The 22,688-nt window shown below is 42.8% G+C and overlaps 1 protein-coding gene and 1 long non-coding RNA gene across 8 annotated transcripts in view; one reads left to right on the plus strand and one right to left on the minus strand.

Annotated features, from left to right (window-relative positions):
• Positions 1-320: 320 nt before the first annotated feature.
• LOC135187708 (uncharacterized) lies at positions 321-2,208 on the minus strand. Its single transcript, XR_010307420.1, has 2 exons — positions 2,118-2,208; positions 321-897 (listed from the first exon to the last, which is right to left on the minus strand). It is a non-coding gene; the product is annotated as an uncharacterized LOC135187708 (long non-coding RNA).
• SHISAL1 (shisa like 1) overlaps positions 2,168-22,688 on the plus strand; it is a 73,470-nt gene continuing 52,949 nt past the window's right edge. For 5 of the 7 annotated variants that reach the window (XM_064166675.1, XM_064166674.1, XM_064166677.1 and 2 more), the window contains exon 1: positions 2,452-2,719. The gene's annotated coding sequence lies outside the window, so the exon portion shown is untranslated. Of the gene's footprint in view, positions 2,256-2,275; positions 2,720-22,688 lie in introns of those variants that run through there. The other 2 variants (XM_064166673.1, XM_064166672.1) reach the window with 2 other exon arrangements.

The raw sequence follows: 22,688 nt of genomic DNA on the forward strand, positions 1-22,688 counted from the left end.
CTGTAACACAATTAGTCCCAACGGGACAGCATAGCCTAGTTTTACATGGCTGTGTAATGAGACATCCTACTATGAAAAACTGGCACAAGCTGACAGGGGACCTTCATTCCTGTTTGCAATTGTTCAGCTGTACAGTTTTTAAACAACTGACTGAATTTGCTGCTGTGAAGAATGTCATATTTCTGCCTTATCAGAGCAATACACTTGCAATCATTCTTTGCCTGTGCAACACCCCTGCAGGAAGTGCACTTCACCAGCTCAACTATGCAAAACGTAGTTTCACACAAGACTATGAGTTAAAACACATCAAGGAGAGAGACTAGGCTTGAGAAATGATGCTTTACTTCTTCCAGATAGTAATTACAGGGAAGCAGTTTAGAACATCCCAATTATGTTATCAAGCTGCCTAATTTAAATATAACTCCATCCCCAAACAGTAAATGATGTACATGTGGTAAGCACTAGACATCACTCTAGTGATGTGGAGTGTTTATGGAGCTCCCTGCTTTGCATGATTTCACACACGAAATGGAAATGAAATGTAGTTTTTATTGTAAATTTAATTCATATGATAGAGATCATTTATAGACATTAGTTTAGAGCAGTCTCCTTGTCTGAGGTCATGACTATCTGTTGGACAATGGAGATGGGACACAAGAGCAGAGAGTGAGACATGAGGAAGCTTTAGGCAGTTTTAGAAAACTGTGAGTGGGTGTATGAAGTCTTCTCTCAGAGATGCTTTACTCTTTGTCTTAGAGGGGCAGGTTCTGCCGTTGCAGCAGCAAGGGTTAGTGCACTGGCTGTGCAGATCTGCTTTTGCTTCACTCCTTGAAAAGCCCGATGGAGGACTCCTGTTGCCCTGCCAGAGCACTTCTGTGTACCTCTAATGAAGTCACACTGCAAAAAGAAAGAAAGGGAAAAAAAACTAAAAAAGGGCTTTGACTGCTGCAAGACTTGCTCCTAGTCCAGTGCAGATGTGCTCCTAGTCCAGTGCAGATGTGCTCCTAGTCCAGTGCCTAAACTCCTGCTCAACAGACAGGATCCATCTAGTCTTGGCTATTTTAACTCATAGTGAAACGCAGGACTCAAATCCCTTATGCTGTTACTAAGCAGAGGCTGAGGCTTGCCAGCAGCACTACCAAGCTGGTGATTGCGTCATGCTGCTCCTAGGAGATGCTGTGCCAATGCCTTCATACACCCTTCATGGCATGCTCCCGCTGTGGTGCATACCAGTGCCCATGGCAGCTGGCTGGCACCCGTGCAGGCACAGGCTGCCAGCCTTTGCTACAGCTGCTGTGGCCTTGCTCCGGCTCCCCAGGTTCAGAGGACGAGAGCTGCCATCTCTGACAACTGACAGCTCACGTATTTTCCTTATTGCTCTCTTTAAATCTCTCATTTTCCAACGGAATCTGAAGCAGATAGGAGAAACAGCTGAGGGTCTCTGTGCCACTTCAATCCCGGGTGGGCAAACTGCAACAGAGGCCGTGCGAGAACGTGGTGCCCGGGTTTGATCCCTCTTATTGGTTCCCCGGAGAGCTTTGCTACTTACCGGGCTTCTGTATGCTCCCGGAATAATTTCAAATCACCGAGACGGTATTTATTAATGTAATGCTCTTAAAACTGCAAGCACACTTAATCCCCGGCGCCCTCTGAGCGGGGAGGGGGCGCAGGGGAAGGAACGTGACACCTGAGTACGGAGCAGCCTCGACTCGCCGGCCCCCGGGCGCAGGCGGTTAGGAGCCGACGCTTCACTGCTGCCAGCCCAGGGGGGCGAAGAGCTCGGTGCGGGGAAACACGCCGCACTCTTCGCCTTCTGCCCCTCCTGAGAGGGGCCGAGCCGCCCGCTCGCTAGTGACAAAGACCAACTTCACGGAGGGACCCGCCCCGCGGGCACTGGAGAGCTGCGCCGCGCTCCGGCCGCACCTGACCTGCTAATCGCTCCCGCTCCCTCCGTGCCTCTCGTTCCCCCTCAGCGCGCTCCCTCCCGCAGCAGGGCGGGGGGCAGCAAGCCGCAGAGGCTGCCTGGCTCTCCGGCAGGGCGCTTGGTGCCGGCAGGCAGAGCGGCGTGGTGCTCCTCGGCGAGCCCCGCAGGAGGAAGAGGAGACCATGGGACGCACCCGTTAGGTTTCACCTCCGCCAGTGATGCCTCTACCTCCTACCCCCGGAGGACGCCGACGGGCTTTCCTGAGGAGAGCGGCCACGTTCCGTGCAGCGATATCCCGAGCCGAGCCGAGCAGCCCGCTCCGTGCCCCGCGGTAGGCAAGGGCCGGCGGGTGCGGCGGGGAAGTTTGCAAGCGGGACAGCTGAGCTGGAGCGGGGAGAGGCAGCGCGGCCGCGCCTCGCGCTTCGGCTGCTGGCAGGAGACAGGCGCAACGAGCGGCACCTGGAGAGCCGGTCCCAGGTGGAGGGAGCGCAGCTGTGTGCAGCGGGGGCGGGAGGAGGAAAAGAAAAGGTGGAGAAGCAGGTGGAGACTGAAAGGGTCGGGAGAGCTGCAGAGCAGGGAGATGGAAGTGGCTCTTTCTGATCGCCAGGGCTTTATCTCCCGGCTTGAGGAGTGAAGCACCTTGCTTTGTTCCTGGAGGTCGGCCGTACCGCCGCAGCTGCCGCCCCTCTGCTCCTGCTCCCGACCCCGGGTCGTCGGCGAGTTTTTCTTCTGGAACTTCGCCGTGCAGCTGTTGGGGAAAGTGGCTGTCGTGCCCCGAGCGTGAGTTAGCGCAAGGTTAGGGGTCCAGGCGTATGGCGGTTTTGGGGAGCAGGGTGTCGCGGGTCGCGCGTTGGCTCCTGTGCGCTAAGAGGAGAACTGCGGGAGCCATCCCCCGGCGCAGGGGCCCGGAGCGGGGGAGCGGAGCTGGCTCGGCCCGGCCCGTGTTGGGCCGGGTGGGCACTGCCGCCTTTCCCTGGCGCACGAAGCCGGCAGCTCGCGTGTGGGAAACTTTGTGTGCCTCTCGGTGTGAAAGGAGGCTGAGGCGGTGGGTAAACAGCGCTACCGAGGAACCCGATGGGGAGGACTGTCGTGTTTGTCCATTATCTAGGCTGCTGGCAGTAGGTTGATTAGATGTGTTTGAGGTTTGAATCAATATTTATTTGCAGGACTCGGGTATTAATCACTCCTGTCTTGGAAGGCTCATTAGTGGTGACTTGTTTCCATGACAACAGGACCCTTCTGAGGCTTCGGGGTTATCTGTTAGTCCGATTTCTCTTTTTTGTTGTTGTTGTTGTTTGTTTGGTTTCATGAAGAGTGTTCGTACTAGAATCGTGTTTTATCACTGAAGAGAAAAGCCGAGCAAATTAACCTGTGTGATCATGTTGCTTTCATTCAGCCTTTTAGTGCTCAGTTACTTCTTCAGCCTTAATTAATGATATATGGATAGGATTAAGCAGGTGTGTGAGCTGTGCGGGATTTCTTAGTACTTGTTTTACTGCCTGATGTCCCTTAGCTATAAAACTGAGACTAAGGTAGGGTTTGTCTTGTCACTTGTTCAAAGTACTGTTTATACCTGTTAGCACTGAAAAGTGTGGTGGGATCTTTTTGTTTGTGTATCATGTAGTAGTGCAGACCTCTTTGAGAGTCATCGTGTTGCAGTCTCTGGTTTTACTGCTACAGCAGAGCTGGCAATCAGTGACTTACTGTGTAACTTTGTCACCTTCTTGTGGTGTGACCTTGGGGGGTCTATCAACTTTCTTACATCCCACCCTATCACAACAGAAGAAAATGTTGCCCACTTGTACCTGTGAAGTGCTTTGAGGTAATAGAACAAAACATAAGATGGAGTACTGTTAAAACTGAATATATTGTTTTCTTATATGAAGGAAACATATATTAGCCATCTCTTTCCCTTAATGATGCAGATGAAAAGCCTCTTTTTTTAACTTAAGTCTTTATTTAACATGGCACAGTCATATTAGCTTTTAAGAGATGTGTACTGCTGTCATCCACCTGAAGTCAGTCATTTCATCCTAATCCCATTTATCCTAGCTAACAGTCACTGCTTTTCTGGGTTAACTTCATCAGTGTCAGGTGAAAGAGCAGAGTTTTTAGCGTTCTTAAACTATGGAATTTCTCCTCTGTCAAAGAGTGTACATCCAGCAAGGAGATGAAGTAGTGAAGACTGTAAAACTAAATGGCAGTCTTGCTCACTTACCATAGCATAGCAACTTGAGAGTGGCATAATTGATTTCTTTTTTATTTTTTTGAGAGGCAGTGAGCAGGGATGCACTTTTACCTGTATGTCAGGTTAAACATCTGAAATTGTTCTGCCAGCTTTCGTTGTTTCACAACAAACATTTTGGTATGTGACGTTCTGTTGAGAAGCATGAGGTGTGTGTAAGAGATGTTTTAGAACATACAGTTCTAAACCACAGTACTGCTGAGCAATGTTCAGTTGTGACCATTTCAGATGACAGGAGTAGCAAGTTACAACAGTGGGGGAACTTCGGTATGAAGTGTACATTTCTTTTCTTTCTTGAAATGCTCCTTTTTCATGAACAAACTGTTATAAAATAACTTTGTCTTTTATACTGTGGGGAAGAGTCTATCCCCAGGCCATCTCAGTTCAGCAAAGTGCTAAAACATGCCTCATTCCAAATGCATTACTGTTCTCTAATATCAGTAGACAAATCGCTCTTCAGGCTTTTTACTTAAATACGCTAAAGAATCAAGGCTTGTGACCTTGACTTTTATGTTCTGTTTTCTAACAGCTTAGTAGGAAGTCATCTGTCTGAAATGTTCCTTGGGAATTGAGAACCATCTAACCATTACCAGTGAAGTAATTTTATGACAGTCCAGTGAAGAGAAAGACAGAAAAAAGTGATATCTTAGTCAGCATCTTGTCTCCTTTGTATGTAATTGACTTAAATTTCTGTGCTGAACTATTAAATTTAACTACTTAAGTGCTTCACAATCATTAGAGGTGGAGACAAAGTGGTCTAGGTTTTACTCTGTGCTTTGTGTCTTCTGCAAAGCTCAGTCTTTTGTTGCTGGTGGTATTAAGAACAACAGGTTATCCCAGTTCAATTCTCACCCCCAGGCTGGCATGAGAGGGAGTAAAAAAATAGTCATTTTATTTTTTAAGACTCATAACAGGGTAGCAAGAATAATAATTCCTAAGTGACTGTATTAGTTTAATGGTTGTTTTTCAGAACAGTAGTCACTTAAGACATCTGAGTGTATGAGCTGTTACAGATAGTGTTCTGTTTGGGGAGTGGGAAAAAGTATGTGAATGTGAAGACTAAATCTATAAATCCAGGTATGGATGATATCTGTATTGTATTTTACTCAGTATTACACCAAAGTAACATGGATATTACAATATACACAGGGTTTCATAAACAAAAAAGCTTTTGACTGAGCTCATACTCAGACTACATACTGCACGAGCAGCATATTGATGAAACTTTGCTAATGCTGAAATTGCATGGAAATGTTTGTCTCAAGCGTTGCATGTCCCTCAACTGGTCTAGTGACTGAGATACTGGACCTGGTTGAACTCCTTACTTTCTTTCATCTGTTCTGGGCAGGTCACTTTACTTTCTTCTATTTCATCTTTCCCCCAGGTAAACCTTCCCATTTGTCATTCAGGCTTGTTTATTTGGTGTGTAGAATCTTCAGCGTAGAGCTTTGTAACATGCATGTATTGTGTCTGGACAGATCTCTGTTGGAGCAGCAAAATGCTATTGCACTGAAATAACAAGAGACGATAGCAAGCATTTTTCTCCTGTGGCAGTTACCATGAGGCCATGTATGATCAGTAGTTACTGTCTGAGAGCTAATAAGATGTAATGGAGGAATTGCTTCTAGTCCTAGTTTGGCTAAATACATTTGAAGATAATAGCTTTCAGAGAAGTTCACAGATCTATCTTCTGAGGACTGGAGACTAAATAATGGCTCATTCCTGAAGATGTGTTTTCTATCAGGTTGAAAGTACTCAGGTTTTGGAAGTTAGGAATTTAGGCAGTTAGGAATTTAAAAGATACATATTAGCAGCAAGGGCTTATCGAGGGCAGAAACCAGCACTGGAGTTCCAAAAGTGGGATCTTGATTGTTTTTTATTACTTTTTTTCCCCTTTAAGGATGGAGAAGGGCAGTTGAGCCTCCAAGTACTTTCTTTGAGCTTACAAAGCGCAGAGCTCCATTTGACAGGAGTGAATAATGATGTTAGTAATATATGAGAGCTGTTTTTGTATTATTCCATTTGGGAGCTTAGATATATTCTTCATAAACTAATATAAAATGTTTACACTTCCAAGTACATCACATTTTGGGTTTAGTTGTTGAGGGTTTTTTTTTTGGTCTGGTCTTCCTTTTCAAAATCACTATACTAATCAATACTGATGTTTTCTGATAAACCAGGATTTTAGATCAAGGCAGGGTTATTGCCTATGGAAGGTTTACAGATAAAAACCTGATTTGTAAAGTTATCTCTTTTTTTTTCTGTTATATATGGTAATTTACTTACGTCGTTCATCAGAGCCCAAGTGAAAACATCAAGAAAATTGATGTATTTTTGTGTACCAGGAGAAAGTAAAGTCTTTATCATTTTAGTCTTCTTAAAGGTGGAGATATAGAAAAGCTCTTTTTCAACCTTTCATTTGCTCAAATGTATTTTTAGTGAATTATATATATAAAAATTTCTAAGTGACTTAGAATTTTAAGGCCCAAATTCAAAATAACCCAAAGAAATCTGGGTGGGTTTGTTGTGGGTTTTGTCATTGTTGTTGTTGCATTTATTATATTTATTCTGGAGGGAAACATCTTCCAGGTCTCTAAAATGCCTCATGTTACATGCCTAAAGGTTCACATATACAAACTCCAGTTGTTTTGGAAATATTGGACTTGGTTGTGTTTTCTACTTGCAAAACAGAATAAAAGGGCATCAGCTCAGATTACTTCCACATTCAAGTTAATTCCAAATCTTTTTATTGTGCAAACTGATAGTGGAGTTCAGTAGTTGTAGAGCTCTGCTAGTGATCAATTTGTACATCACTGCAAGATAGAGTATAGGAAGTCTGAATAGCCAAGCCAGTCTTGCTTCTTGCAGAGTCCCACTGATTGTAGTGTGGTCCCCTGCATGAAGGAACAGAACACATGGAAGTTTTAATAAGGATTTAAAAGTGGAGGAAGAAATAGGACACCATTGAAGAGGACAGCATTATAAAAGAGTTATGCAGGTACTGATGAACTGGGTAGTAATAGAGGTGTTAACAGTCACCTCAAGTTCAGTAAGAGCAGAAATAAAATCATGGAGTATCTCAAACCCAGGAGCAAGCAGAATATGTTACTGCTTTAGGATTAGTTACAAAGGCCATGAAAGCAAAGACAAAGCTGTTTGCTGGCTTCTATGGGTGCTGCAGTATGGAGTATTCATTATCCCTCTCTTAAGCCTTTGCCTTGATTGTAAAGAGCTCATCCACTGGTGGTGGGAAATAGCAGTGATGTAATTCTGATTCCAAGAACCTGATTAGAGTCTAGAGGTAGAGGCAGAAAACGTGGCAAATTCTTTATCTGCCATAATGTGGCTTTGCTCTGGTACCTGGATAATATCCAGTAGACTTCAGAAGCCTCTACTCTTGGGACAACTCTTGAAGATTTCAGAACAGCATAGTGCAGCCTTTAGAATAGATCAGATTTAATGTGCACCGCGAGAAAAATGATTTGTGTTTCGTTTTGTTTTGTTTTGTTTTTCTTTTCTTTCTGAAAACTGGAAGAATGTAGGCTGATTTATCTGCTAGCAGCTTGTAGGGCAGAGGGTAGAGTTCTGCTTTGATTGGTACCCCAGATGCCCACAGCATAGCCTCCCAAAACACAAAAAACCCCAGCCCAGCCTCAGCAAATCAGTGCACAGCAAGAAAAGCACGTAGCATGTTCCCCACTTAGAGCTCAGTGCCTTCTGTCAGTATGTAGTGCCCCTGAGTTCAGGGTGGCATCTCAGCTCTTCAGTGCTGTTTCTGAACCCCCCATTTTTGTGGCATCACAGAACCGTAGCCAGTCAGGGGCTGGAATGGATCTTGGAGAATCTTCCAGTCCAGCCCCCCAGCAGAGTAGGACCTCCTATACCAGATCACACAGGAACACATCCAGGTGGATTTTTAGTATCTCCAAAGAGAGACACTCCACAACTCCCCTGGGCAGCCTGTTTCAGTGTTTTGGCACACTTGCAGGGAAAAAAATCCTCCTCTTGTTTGCATGAAACTTTCTATGCCTCAACTTCCATCCATTGCCCATTATCCTGTCATTGGACAGTACTGAGCAGAGCCTGGCTCTGTGGTCTTGGCTGTCACTCTTTTCATATTTATCAGCATGAAAGAGGTGACTCCTCAGTCTCCTCTTCTCCAAGTTAAAGATCCACAGCTCCCTCAGTCTCTTTTCATAAGAGACATGTTCCATTCCCTTTGTCATCTTTGTGGCTCTGCACTGGACTCTCTCAAGCAGTTCTATGTCCTTCTTGAACTGGGGGGCCTAGAACTGGATCTGCATCTGCAGATTTACCAAGGGTGCATTCAATCTCCTCATCCAGATCACTGGCAAAGATACGAAAGAGAATTTGAAGCCTTTCTAGAAGATATAGCAGGCTTAAGCCTCACACCTGAATTTACAGCAGGCCCAGCAGCAGCTTGTGTGTCTCTCCTTTCGGGCCTCTTGTTTTGCAGGCTAACCTTTTCACACTAGTGAGGCTTAGCAGGCCCATCCAATTTTGTCACTTTGTGCCAGGATGTTTGATGTTGCAGACAGGGAGTCTGTTCCTGCTCTATTTGGAGTCAAGGGCAGAGTTCTCACTGATTTCCATAGGAACAAGATGTATTCCTAAACATACTTCAGTAGCTAGAAAGAAACTTCTTAATAAAGAACCAGACAGCAACATTGCACAAAACATCAAGCATTGTTCTGGGCTTCAGAGCTCTCAACAGTGATGTGTTTGCAGACCCAGTGCTGAAAACAACAAATCTTAGGGCATTCCTGGCAGGACTGTGAAGGTCTACCAGCTCTCATTCTGCCCTGAGAGACAATTGAGGCTTGATCATGTTACTGATAAAATCTTATTTATTCTAATGGACACTCTTCAGGCTCCTTAGATTATATCAGGCAAGGAATTCTAGAAGCAGTGACATGTGCCATAATGGTTGTCAGAGAAAGGATTGCATATGCCAAGCAGAAAAGGCAGTGAGATTTCAGTGTACCTGAAGAAGCAAAATGCCTTTTCCCATGCTTGTATGGAAACTGCTGGACAGTACCAAGGAAATATTTGGACTACAATTCTCATACTTTGAATTGTCTGGAGAAGAGAAGGTTCTGGGGAGACCTTACTGCAGCCTTTCAATAGTTAAGGGGAACCTACAAGAAAAATGGGTGAAACAGTCAGGTTGGACAGGGCTCTGGGCAGCCTGATCTAGTTAATGATGTCTGTGCTTACTGCAGAGGTATGGGACTAGATGAACTTTTAAAGGTCCCTTCCAAACCAAATTGCTCCAGGATTCTCAATCAGTGAGTGTCTGTTCAGTACTGAAAGGACTTTTATGAAGCAAATTCAGGATCCTGTTTGTTATGTTTTTTTGATTGTGTTGCCTTCTAAGAGTCACTCGTTGTGATCTTGTTGTAGATTGTTGTGACATGGCAGCATTTACTCGATTGAGTTATTGCTGAGTTTTCCTTTTCAGAAATGTTATTGGCAGGGTTTAGCCAGAAAATAAACCATCACTGAAGCTAACTGTGCAAGGAGACTCTATACACACAAATTGGAAACTGTTAATTATTACTTTGTTTTGCAGTCTTGCTTGTCTGTGTTTGGTCACATCTGTGAATAGCAGCATAACTGGCTGCAGAGGGATGACTCTAGTGCAGGAGCATTTGCTAGCGTGAGGGTTACCATTGGAATGGGCTGCCCAGGGAAGTGGTGGAGTTGCCATCCCTGGAGGTGTTCAGGCAAAGCCTGGATGGGGCACTTAGTGCCATGATCTAGTTGATTGGATAGATCTGGGTGATAGGTTGGACTGGATGATCTTGGATGTCTTTTCCAACCTGTTTGATTCTATGATCCTGTGCCCTGTTCTTCAGAACCTTCAAGGACTGGAAGCAGATGGAAAGTGTCTAGTGGTCTTGGTGCTCTCTTGCTAACTTGTCATTTGTAACAGCTGCCAAGTTGCTCTATTGCTGGAAGAGCAGCAGGGTGTGCAAATCAATATGTGGTCAGCATCTTTACTGCAAAGGTTGAATTCTGTCACTCTTAACTTCTTCCCATTTCTGTTCCCTTCTTTTTCACTCAAGGTGAGCTTCACTGTTACTCCCTTGACCTAGTATCTATCAGTCAAAAGGTGCCCCTTTGGAACTCATAGAAGTTTTGCATAAGAAATAGAATTTAAAGTAAAACCCAAATTTTACATTAGATAGCAGCTTGCATCATACATTGCTTATGGAAATTACTTTTCAGGAGCCTCACATGTAGAAGTATACAAGTTAAAATCTTATCTTGCAAAACAAACAGTTCACCCTTATTTCAGAGTAAAATAACACAGGTGAAAATTTACTGAGCAGGGTTCTGTTTGGTTTTTTTTATTATGAAATAAATTTTTGATATATGTATCCTACTTTTATAAACCCTTGAGCAAATTCCTATTTATTTGAACAGAAGCAGAGTCAAGCCCCATGTGTTTGAGGGAATGCTATTGTGAGAGCAAATGCTTGCAGAGTCTGCTCTGCAGGAGTCAGGATGCAGTCCTGGCCAGTAATCTAAATATAACAATGTGAAATTTATGAGGAAGGGAATTGTCAGTAATAGTACTTCCTTTGCCTTTCTAGTCTTTATCATTAGCTTGCCACACTTTTGGGTCATTCTCAGCAAACACTTCTTCAGTCCATTAATTGTCTTTGTTAGACATCTCTATATCCTTTCTCACAGTAACGTGTTTGTAGCAGGGGATATTCTATCCATCATTAGTCATTGAAGCCCTAAGGCCAGAGTCTAAAGTTTGTTTCTTCTTTTTTTTTTTTTTTTTTGTTTCTTTTATTAGAATCTTTTTACAAAAGAGAAATTAATCTGTACCCACATGCATTCACACAGCCATGCATCCATAGCTCATTAAAATTAATTTCATTACCTATGCTCGTTTTAGCGTTCCCTGATCTCTCAGGGATAATATGAGGGCTGCAACAGGTTCAATGCCTATGGCAAATTTTGGTCCAGAGTTCCTTAGGCTGATAACTATCTTCCAACTCCACCTAGCTTCTCCTTAAATATTCTGAGTTTGGAGTGGAAGGTTTGAAGCAGCATGAATGTGAGTCCAAATGATTGAGAACAAGTAAGAAGAAATTAATTACTTTACCCATTGAGCACAAGTAAGATTGTTCTAAATTTGTTGCAGCCATGAAAACTAAATATGTAATAAGCATGTTCTCAAGGCTCCACAGTTCTAAACATTCAAGAGATTGTTTTTCACTTTTTTTTCCTAAGTATGTAATTTAAGCCTATAATCTTAGCAGTGTGCCCAGGTGGCCAAGAGAGCCAGTGGCATCCTGGCATGTATCGGGAACGGTGTGGCCAGCAGGACAAGGGAGGTTATTTTTCCCTTGTACTCCACACTGGTCAGACCACATCTTGAGTACTGTGTCCAGTTCTGGGCTCCTCAATTCAAGAGAGATGTTGAGGTACTGAAACGTGTCCAGAAAAGGGCAGTGAAGCTGGTGAGAAGCCTGGAACACAAACCCTATGAGGAGAGGCTGAGGGAGCTGGGGGTATGCAGCCTGGAGAAGAGGAGGCTCAGGGCAGACCTCATTGCTATCTACAACTACCTGAAGGGAGATTATAGCCAGGTGGGGTTGGTCCCTTCTCCCAGGCAACCAGCAACAGAACAAGGGGACACAGTCTCAAGTTGTACCGGGGGAGCTATAGGCTGGATGTTAGGAGGAAGTTCTTCACAGAGAGAATGATTGGCATTAGAATTGGCTGCCCAGGGAGGTGGTGGAGTCACTGTCCCTGTAGGTGTTCAAGAAAAGACTGGATAAGGCACTTAGTGCCATGGTCTAGTTGATTGGATAGGTCTGGGTGCTAGGTTGGACTGGATGATCTTGGATGTCTCTTCCAACCTGTTTGATTCTATGAAATCAATGGTAATTATGGTCCAATCTCAAAGCATCAAGTAAGAGCCTGAAGAGCGCAGGCACACTGCTCAGAAGCACCTTGTGGTATGCCTTGGTCAAGATTCTTGGTGCTAGGTGCTCTTTAAGGAATGATAAGAGAGGAGCAGCATTCTCAAAGAAGCCATCATCTTTCTTAAGAAGAATGTCTTTATCTAACAGTCTGCTTTGATAATTCTTTTTAAAAGCTAGCATTGCTTTTGCAACCTTGTGCACAGTAGTTCCATCACAACAAACGGTTAAAATCCCCGTGTGAAACTAATGTAAATGAAACTGTAGTGCCGACACTCAGCGTGATCAAAGCTGAGATTTCTTTCTTTAATCTCTTGCTTCTTTTTTAATAATTTGCTGCTTTTTGATTCTTCTGTCTGCTTTGTCAGTCTTGCAGCCTTCTTTAAATGGATTTAGGCAGGCACACGGTGGCAAGTAATGGAACTCCTGTCATTTATTTTAGTTGGTAAAGTCAGGACTGACACTTTGACAGTGTAGCGGTGGTTTGGGCAAGGCTAACAGAGCATGGGTGTCCAGCAGGCAGCTGCCTACAAACTTGCAAAATTTGCCAGACTTTTATGTCAAATACTTAGTATATTTTCTTCCTCTTCATGTCTTGCATAGGAAATAGCACTAGGTGCAGTAGCAGAGGGTTTGTTTCATGAAATATGAATCGGATCCAGGAAAATCCTTCTGTTTTGTATGCCTAATCCCTATTTCCCTTGCTTTTTCCTTTCTTCTTCTGTTCTGTCTGGGATGAAGTAAAAGTTCTGGTATTTTAGTTTTGAGCATCAAACCCAAACAGATGTTTGTTCCATTTAAACATGAACTTTTCTAATTTTTTCCAGTTCAGCTGCCAAAACAACAAAAACCATCAGTCAGTTGTGTAGCCTTACTGGAGAATTTATATCTGGCACAGAGTGGCCCCTCTGAAGAACATGGGGTTTCCTAGGAATTTGGGATGCTGAGCAGATGATGCTTTCAGTTTATTTCCAGAGTCATCATCATTGCAAATCCCCTTTCCTGAAAGAGAGGTCCTGTCTTATTGCATAAGAGCATTTTCCTTCATTGAAAAGCCAGATACTCACAGAGCTCACAGAGGTTGAAGACCTTAAGAAACTCCTACATGAACTCCAAAGCTTTTTTTTTTCTTTTAAAGGTAGTAAATTACCTATTTTCTTTTCTTGAAAGCAAAGCTAAGAGATGGCCCTCAAGGAACTCAGTATCTTCAATTCTTAAACTTCTTTTGGCTATATTAATCACAGACTCAGAAATAATTTTTAATCTCATTTCAGAAAGCACTGTTACTGTGAAATGTGAAAGTGTTTGTTTATGGATTCCTCTTGGCTCATATGGTGGTGTTACCTCACCTGTTGTTTCAGTGTCTGTGCTGAATGCAGTCCAGCAGTAGGATGGTTTTGTTCAGTAGAGCAGAGAGGGAAAATGTCACCCTAATTAAATTGCCTTGCTACTGGTAGTAGCCAAGCAAGCCATGTGTTATGGCTTGCCATTGCTAACAAGTGTCATGACAGAAGAAACCCAAATGTAATTATACAACAAATAGCCTAAACTTATAAGCACCAAGTGATGATGGACGCAACTAAAATTCATCAGGATGGCAGATTCTCTGTCCTTCCTTTCCCTGTGAAAGGGATCCAGATTAAGCAGGGTTGTCAGTGATTTAACATACATAAGCCAGCACCTAACCACTCCTGAAGTTGGTTCTGTTGCAAGAGTGAAGGATCTCTGAAAATGTAGTTAGATAAGTGTTTAGCATCAGATCTGCCACGTTAGAAGGATGAAATAATACCTGAAGAACATGCTTAAGACCAAAGTAGTAAAGTACTATTTAAAAATTGAAAGTCCTCTCTGCAGAGTCTCTTTGGTGTGCTCTCAGTTTTTTGTCAAAGCCAGAGGTCACCAGGACACAAGCACTTTACTATTTCTCACTGTACACAGAACAAGGAAATGTAAGTAAAAAGTAAACCCCTCAAAACACAAGTGAGCAGCAGGGCACAGGTAAGGCATAAATATTAGATCCCTACCAAAAATCCCCAAACTAATCTCTCCTGCTTTATGACAACTAAATGGATCAGCTGCATTCCTGGAAACAGCTTAGGGGCTGCATGAGTGGTTTCTTCTGAAGACCTTGCTCTCCAGAGGCCAAAACCTAAGCAGTGTTCAAAAGAGTATGCTGAAGCTTTTGCCTGCTCTAAGCCCTCTGTAGGGTCCAGAACAATTTTGAGTATCTAGATAGTCTGTAGACTAATAACTGTGTATCTACAGTGGCTTTGTCCTTTGCCAGGACGTCTTTCAATATATAACAGTTCATTTGAAGAACTCTCTTGTGTGTTCTGACCTCGAGTTTTGACTTCATTATGTGCTCTAGGCTTAGAAAATAGAAAGCTGGGTCAGCTTTTCAGTAAGGCACAGCAATTGGTGAGTTAGGAGTCTCCAGTGATGAAATTTCTGTCTCTCTAGTTGAACTTTAGAACTTGAAGCTATGGTAGTTTGTATTTGCCCAGGAGCAGACTTTCAGGAGAATGGCTTCTGGTATCAAGAAGTTTCAGCAGGCTCCAATCTTTGTGACCATCAAAAGGCAATTTGAAGTCTGCTCTTCTTTTTTTGTGTAGACATTCTGCAGAGAGAGCGTTCAGGGCAGGGGCTTTGACGTGGCTCTTTTGGAGTGGGCAGATGGCATTTAAAAAAGATCTAAAAATAGGTTTTTAGAGTCAATCTGAGCATCAGTCTAGCATGCTGCTGTGACCCTGACACTGGCTGGACAAGGGGTCCTTTCATCTAAGTGTATTTACAGCTCAGCTTTACATTACAGCTCATGTAAGTGTCTTTGCACCCTCAGCTTCTGGTCACCTGCATCACAGGTACTTTCTCCATTAGAGGCCATAGTTTTGTGTCTAATTGGTGAATGTCTTTATCCACATAATGTGTTTAATTTGTTCTTTGAGATAAGTACTTTTTAAAAATCTAGTTTTTTTTTTTTTTATCCATATCCAACTTCATGCTGTGTGGGGAAAAACACCTTTTCTGTTTGTTTGTTTATCTGTTCTAGAATTGCTGTCTGATAATGCTAGCCTTGTGTTAGGAGAAGTGATGGATGATTGCTGCCTATTCAGTTCATCAATGCCATTTACAGATTTTTATAGACTTTTCTGAGATGCCTTCCCAGCTGAATCTTCCTGATCTGATTACATGTTTGCATATAGAAGAAAAACCCCAACTCTGTTTCCTACTGCTCTCATTCCCTCCTGTTCACATTCCAGCTCTAAAGATGTAGATAGACACAAACTAGTCCCACGCTATAATGAGCTTTTCTTTCAAAGTAACTTGAATTTCTCAGGCTTATTCAGACTGCTTTAAAACTGGTGTGTGTGTCTGCAGGAATGGGGGTCTTGTGCAAGGCACTCCTAAGGTGTCTGTTCACTAAGTACAAAACAAGAAAAACAATCTTTATGGTTACCATAGAATGGTTTAGGTTGGCAGAGACCTCAAAAATCATTCAGTTCCAACCCCCCGCCATAGGCAGGGACACCTCCCACTAGGACAGGTTGCTCAAGGCCTCATCCAACCTGGCCTTGAACACCTCCAGGGAGGGAGCAGCCACAACCTTCCTGGTCAACCTGTTCCAGTGTCTCACCACCCTCACTGGAAAGAACTTCTTCCTAACACCCAGTTTTAGTCTCCTCACTTCCAGTTTAAACCTGTTACTCCTCGTTCTGTCATTACAAGACCTTGCAAATAGTCCCTCTCCAGCCTTCCTGTAGGTCCTGTTCAGATCCTGGAAGGCTACTTCAAGGTCTCCTCAAATTCTCCAGGCTGAAGAGCACTAACTCTTGTAGCCTGTCATCATAGCAGAGCTTCTGCAGCCCTCTGAGCATCTTTTACGGCCTCCTGGATTTGCTCCAACAGTTCCATGTCCTTCTTGTGCTGGGGGCTCCAGAACTGTACACAGTACTCCAGGGGGGTTTGAGAAGAGCAGAATAAAGCTTGTGAGATCTTCCCCTATAAATCATAACTTTTGTCCAATGTCTTCAGTATCACCAGGTGTTTTTTTTCTCTCCTTGTGCCTTTATTTTGACTGAGGTGCAGATAATCAGGACGTCCTTGGGAAAACAGATGTCAGTTATTGGTGTTGCAGAAGAATGTGTTTCTTTGTGCAGTCATGGGGTGTAACTAGATAAAGTAATTTAGGGGGCTGCTATCCAGCTAGTCTTCACAATAGTTTATCTGGAGGAGACAGAATAATCATGGAACATCAGTAGCAGATCAGATTAGATAGTGAGAAAAATGGAGGGTGTTTTTTTTTTTGCAGCAGCAGCCCTTTTATTTGTGGCATCCTTATGGTCACCTGAGCAGTTTGAGATGCCTCTGTTTCCAAATACAGTGTTAATGTTAGTGTCATTCTTATAGGGTTCACCTCTTGCTTTGATTCACTCTGTAAATTCTGGTTCTTCACATCTGTTTAGACCCTGCAGTCATGCTTTTTGCCATTTCTTTTAGATTAAGGCACCAGCTTTCTCAACATGAACCTTTTGCATAATCGAAATGTCTGTGATTTTTCCTTTAATTACCTTATTTGCTGGGAAAATAATCTCTATTAATTCCCTTAAGGAGTCCCATAAAGGTATTCTGGTTTTCTAACAGCTTTAGACATAACATTTGGCTTGCTAAGTGTATGACATATTTCTAATAATTTGTCTCACCAGATTTGATTGTAGAGTCATGGAATAGTTTTAGTTGGCAAAGACCTTTAAGATCATTGAATCCAGCCATGATCTGGCACTGCCAGGTGTGCTGATTGTTTTTTCTCTGCTAATATGTAAGTTCTACCATCTTTTGTATTGCAGGTGTATTCTGTCTTTGCTTTACGTGTTACTCTAACAGACATGACAAAAGACTCATCTTGTAATCTGTGTTTTGAGGTACAGACTGCACAGTGCTTGAAGCTTTTATCATAGAGTCAACCATGTTGGAAGAGACCTCCAAGGTCATCCAGTCCAACCTATCCAATAAACTAGACCATGGCACTGAGTGCCCCATCCAGTCTTTTCTTGAACACCTTCGGGGATGGTGACTCCACCACCTCCCTGGGCAGCCCATTCCAATGGCAAATCACTCTCTCTGTGAAGAACTTTTGAGCTCTTTTCTCTCTGTTTCTGTGTCACATTAACATTGTCCTTGAACCCTGCTTTAACAGTGTTAGACACACAGGAATGAGGCATCTAGTGAGAACCTGGTTAAACTAGGTGGTGGCTAATCCCTTCTCCAGCATTTGACTGTGCAATGCTTTTCTCAGTTCATTTACTTAACCCTTTTTTTTCCTGTATTCTCTCATTGTGAAACTGAAGTGTTCTCAAACCTTTCCATAAGTGTTGTTTTTTAAAGTTTTGGTACTGTGATTTGGTTAACCATGGCAACTTTTGTACACTGTATTCAACCTGAACAGCCTGTTTCGTTTCAGGCTGCTAGTCTTGCTTATCTTAAGTAGAATAGTTTTGAACTAATTGTGTTATTGACATGGTTCTCATTCATGTAATGCAAGCTTTGGTTCTTGTATGTTATGTGACTTCATTACCTTCTAGTCACCTCATCCTGTCTTCATATGACAAGAAGTTATCTTGCTCTTGGATCACCATAGGTCCATAGGCAACTTTCTGCATCAGATTTCCTTTGGCTGTAGTAGTTCTTTGCAGTTTGCTCAGTGGTTGTGCTCTTTTTTGTCTGCTTGGATTTGCTTCACTTGGCACATTCTCATTTCCTTAAGAAATATCAAGTCTCATCTTCCAATGGTCTTTCTCTGCTAACATTGCATATTGTAGCTACTGTCTGCTCTCTTCTCAGTGTAGTATTACTCATTTATCTATAAGGATGATCCATAGTTGACCCTCTCTGTTGGATTTGACCAAAAGGCAATCAACTGCTGTCAGAAATAAGGTTTCTTAAAACTACCTCACACTTAGCAGGTGTTCACAGCTAGTAAATAGGATGTGGTTCATTAAACTGCATGTATTCATGCTCAGTGGAGCTCTGTCCACCTACATCAATCAGTAGAGTCAACAGCACATTCCTTATCTTCCAAATGGAGATGTTCATAGTGATTTGCATGCAGAAAGTGCTTCCTTTTCCACTGAACTGAGTATAGATGCAGATCTGTGTGCTGCACAGTGATAGATGAGCTGTATCCCAGGAATGTCTAAATACCTGCCAGAGGAATTTCTGCTTAGGAGCCCTTAACTTACCCCTCTTTCTCCTAGAGGCATTGAATAGAGAAAAGATTTCTTGTCCCAGTGTAATTTTGTTGTGGTTTGTTTTGTTTTTCCTCCTGGAATACCCTTCTGTACTTCATTTGAGAAGCATGGGGCACAGCAGTCTTTTCCACAAGAGCTGGACTCTGCAAGGTTGTCTCTAGAGATGAGAAGCAAGGGCAAGCATCACAGATGGTCAGTCTGTCATCATGGGCCAGTAAGGCAATCTCTAGATAATGTAAGCTTACCCAGAAGACTCACTCCAAATATCCTTGTCTTCTTAATAGCTTTACTGGATAAATATTCAACCCATCCTTTTCAGGAAGCTGATCTCAGACAAGCAAAGCAAGCTGGGACAGCAGAGGTCCAGGAGACAGCAAAAACTCAAGACGTTTGTATTCACTACTGCCTGGCAATAGCAAAGCTGATATTACAAATAAGGCCCTTCACAGGTGTGTGTGCAACACTGTTCAGCTAGTTAATCTAGTAATGAAATTAATATTTAGTTTATTGGTCTTAAGTGTCTTAAATTCTGTAGCTTGCTTTCATTGGTTGATTGTGGTTGTTAAGATTACATCCCTAGGAAGAAGGGATTGTGAGCTGGTGACTATCACAGAAAGTTTTCTCCTGCATGGCACCAGTTGAGCCATTTGGATCTGAGAAACTGGGCAACAAAACTGCACTGTTTCAAGTGCTGAAGGAATTGTTCTTTTTTTGAGGTAGCTTGTAAAGTAACTTAGAAGATTGCTCAGTGGTGAAGTTTTATATGATAATTACTATGGAAATAGAAAATACTACTTGTTGTCACTTCAGTCCTTCCTTAGCTGCATTGATTCTTGAAAGCTTTGGAATAGGCATTGAATTCTCATTCTGTATAAGTGGTTTCACTCTCAAGTATAGGGCAGGAAACTCTTTTAACCATTTCAGTCTTCAAAAATACTTCCCCTGTGCCTGGTGGTCCAGTAATCAGTAGTAAGTGTTTTTTACTAAGTATGTTTTCCTAAGCATCTGAAGGAAATGTGCTTTCATGACACTAAGATAGATACTTGTTCAGTTGGACTCTAGCCCATGTTTTTAGTAAACTTGCTTGATATGTGCAGCATCCTTTTAATTTCTGCACCTTGTTGCTAAGAGGCTTTCCTATTCTTTGTCCCATCTTCTCCCTCTTAATTTCTCTAATATCTTATGTTAGTGCACTATGCAATCCAAGAAACTATGTTGCAGCATAGTTAATATCATGTAACATTTATTTTATATATTTATATGCATCATATCTATCTAGTGATAATACATCTCAAACCTGTCACACTATTCTACCATACCACATATATTGAATCTGCAATATTGTGTATCATCTGTATCCTTCTGTATCTAGCATACATATCACATTGTACATATCCTATAACTGTATATCGTATCACACATCATTTTCAGTTATTTTAGCACAAACAGCTAAAGACAAATGTTCAAGCAGGAAAGCCTGAAAATGCCATCATTCTCGTTGCATTGGAAAACACCTGTGACAGGAAACTTTTAGAGGCAAATTTTCTGGAATGTAATTTAAGGCAGGACTGTTTGAAAGTCTTTGGCATCTGTTTTTCCTTCCCACGTATTGCTTACATGAAGTATTCTGACTTTTCTTCAATATAGAATCCTTTTTGGTGACCAAAAGGACTAGGGTAGTGATGACTGCAAAATCCAAAGGATGAAAATCAGGCTGCTACACACAAATGGGGAGTGGTTTTTGTTAAGGCAGTATGAATATGCTTGTCACATCATAAATTGTATTAAAAGCAAAGAAGCTTTAGTCTGGCTTTTAGCTATAATAATAGGTGACATAAATATATGTTGTTCATTTTATTTCTTTCTTAAGGTACAACAAACCTTTCCAGAATGTTTTTCGTGCTCCAACTACAAAAGCAAGCTGAAATAGGAGGGAAGGTGGATAAAAGAGTAGCAGGCTTAATTAGGTGCCATGTCATGTGGTGTTGACAAGTTGATAGATCCATTATAGTGAAAATGCTTTTGCTTTAGTGCCCACTATGTAACTGCTTGTAATATAATCAAATTACCTTTAGAGTTCTTCAATTGTCTCCTCTCTCTTAAATATACAAACATGTGCACACACATTTCCCTTTGTCTGCCTCTGCTCATGCTTTGCCAGAAACTTCTTTGCGTGCTGAAAGACCTGCCTTTGTAGCCCAGAGATGTGCTGTAGGAGGCCATGATGCTCAAGGACTCTGTATGTCCTTGAACCATGCATGTCTTAGCTGGCTCTCTCTTCTGTCTTTCTGTTATCTTGGAAACGCTGCTTTCCTGCTAGCTGGGTAGTTTATTAGTCCAGTGGAGAAAAGATAGGTGATTGGGGTACTCTGCCCTTGTTAGAACACTAAGATGGAAGTTTTCACTAGTGGTGCTGATGTTTGCTCTATGTGAGTAGTTTCAGAGACCTGTATGCCAAGAAGGCTGAATTGAGTCGGCTCATTTTCTCCACCACTTACGAGACAAATAGAGCCCAAACGCTTGGCTCAGGTTAACTGACAGCACTCTTCAGCCCAGATTTGCTTTGAAACCTTCTATGTGTGGTTCTGTGGAAGATCTGTCTTTTCAATAGTAATGTTTGCTTTCAGAAAACCTTTTGTTTGCTCTGTTCCCACAGAAAGTTTGAAAACATCAGTGGGTAGTCATGCAGACTCACATCACAGAAACATATCAGTTGGAAGAGACCCCCAGGATCATCAAGTCCAACCAATAATCCTACTCTACAAGGTTCACCCTTAAACCATATCCTCAAGCACCACATCCAAATGACTCTCAAACACATCCAGGGTTGGTGACTCCACCACCTCCCTGGCAACACATTCCAATGCCTGACCTCTTTGTGAAAAAATTCTTCCTAATGTCCAATCTAAACCTCCCCTGTCGCAGCTTGAGGCCATTCCCTTTTGTTCTATCATTGTTTACCTGTGAGAAGAGACCAGCACCAACCTCTCCACAACATCCTTCCAAGTAGCTGTAGATAGCCATGAGGTCTCCCCTCAGCCTCCTCTTTTTCAAACTGACCATCCCCTTCTCCCTCAGTTGCTCTTCATAAGATTAATTTTCCAGGCCCTTCCCCAGCTTTGTAGCCCTCCCCTGCACTCACTCCACAGACCTCTTCCTAAGTGCATCTATTTAACTGTCTTCCATTGCACACGTTTAGCAGTCAGATCCTCAGTTCAGATGTGTATGTATTGCTATCACATATGTGACTGTTTTGACTTTTCTTATTGCTTGTTGGGTTGTAAACATTAATTGCCATGTTTGTCTTCACTTCTAGCCAATTTTCCTTTCTGCTTAATTTAATAGACAATCACTTCTGCCTTTCTTCAGGGTTTGCTTTATCTGCTTGAAGAACTCCCTTTTTTCTGCTAGATACATAAGTAGGCTCACTTGTTCATATGCATCAGCATTCTTAGATGTGTGCTGTTTGCAGCTTTTGCCTTTATCAGTTGAGGGTGCCAGTTAGCATGGGTTGTCATAGGTCTGACACCAGGCACACCAACAGCCTAATTTTGCTGTAGGTCTGGTTCCCTTCAAAGGGAGCAGTCAGAAGCATGAATAGCATAGAATGAGTCGTCAGGGAACCATACCCCTGTAAGATTGCTATCCTCTTTCAGCTGAGGTGCCTCCCTTGTTGGAGGTCGTTTGTTTGCTGGGCTTTGAAACAGCAAAACGCTGTCTACATCCTCTGTTGTTTGGATACTTTAATGTGGCCCTCTGTAACAGGTATGACTTCATGAATGTTCCCCAAATAGTAGTACCACTCAAGAACTGCTCGTTTCTGGGCAATGCCTGCAGGTGGTGCTGGCCCACATCAGGAATAGTGTGGCCAGCAGGACCAGGGAAGTAATTCTGCCCCTGTACTCAGCATTGGTTAGTCCATACCTTGAGTATATGTCCAGTTCTGGGGACCCCAATTTAACAAAGATGTTGAGGTGCTTGAATGTGTCTAGAGAAAGGCAACAAAGCCGGTGAAAGGACTGGAGCACAGCCCTACAAGAAGAGGCTGAGGGAGCTGGAGTTGTTAGGCCTAGGGAAGAGGAGGCTCAGGAGAGACCTTACTGCTCCCTACAACTTACCTGAAGGGAGACTGTAGCCAGATAGGGGTTGGTCTCTTCTCCCAGGCAACTAGGGACAGAACAAGGGGATGCAGTCTCAAGTTGTGCCAGAGCGGGTTTAGGCTGGATGTTAGGAAGAAGCTCTTCAGAGAAGAGTGATTGGCATTGGAATGGGTTGCCTGGAGAGGTGGTGGAGTCACCATCCCTGGA

The sequence above is a fragment of the Pogoniulus pusillus genome, chromosome 27 (assembly GCF_015220805.1).
Source record: "Pogoniulus pusillus isolate bPogPus1 chromosome 27, bPogPus1.pri, whole genome shotgun sequence".
Classification (NCBI taxonomy): Eukaryota; Metazoa; Chordata; class Aves; order Piciformes; family Lybiidae; genus Pogoniulus; species Pogoniulus pusillus.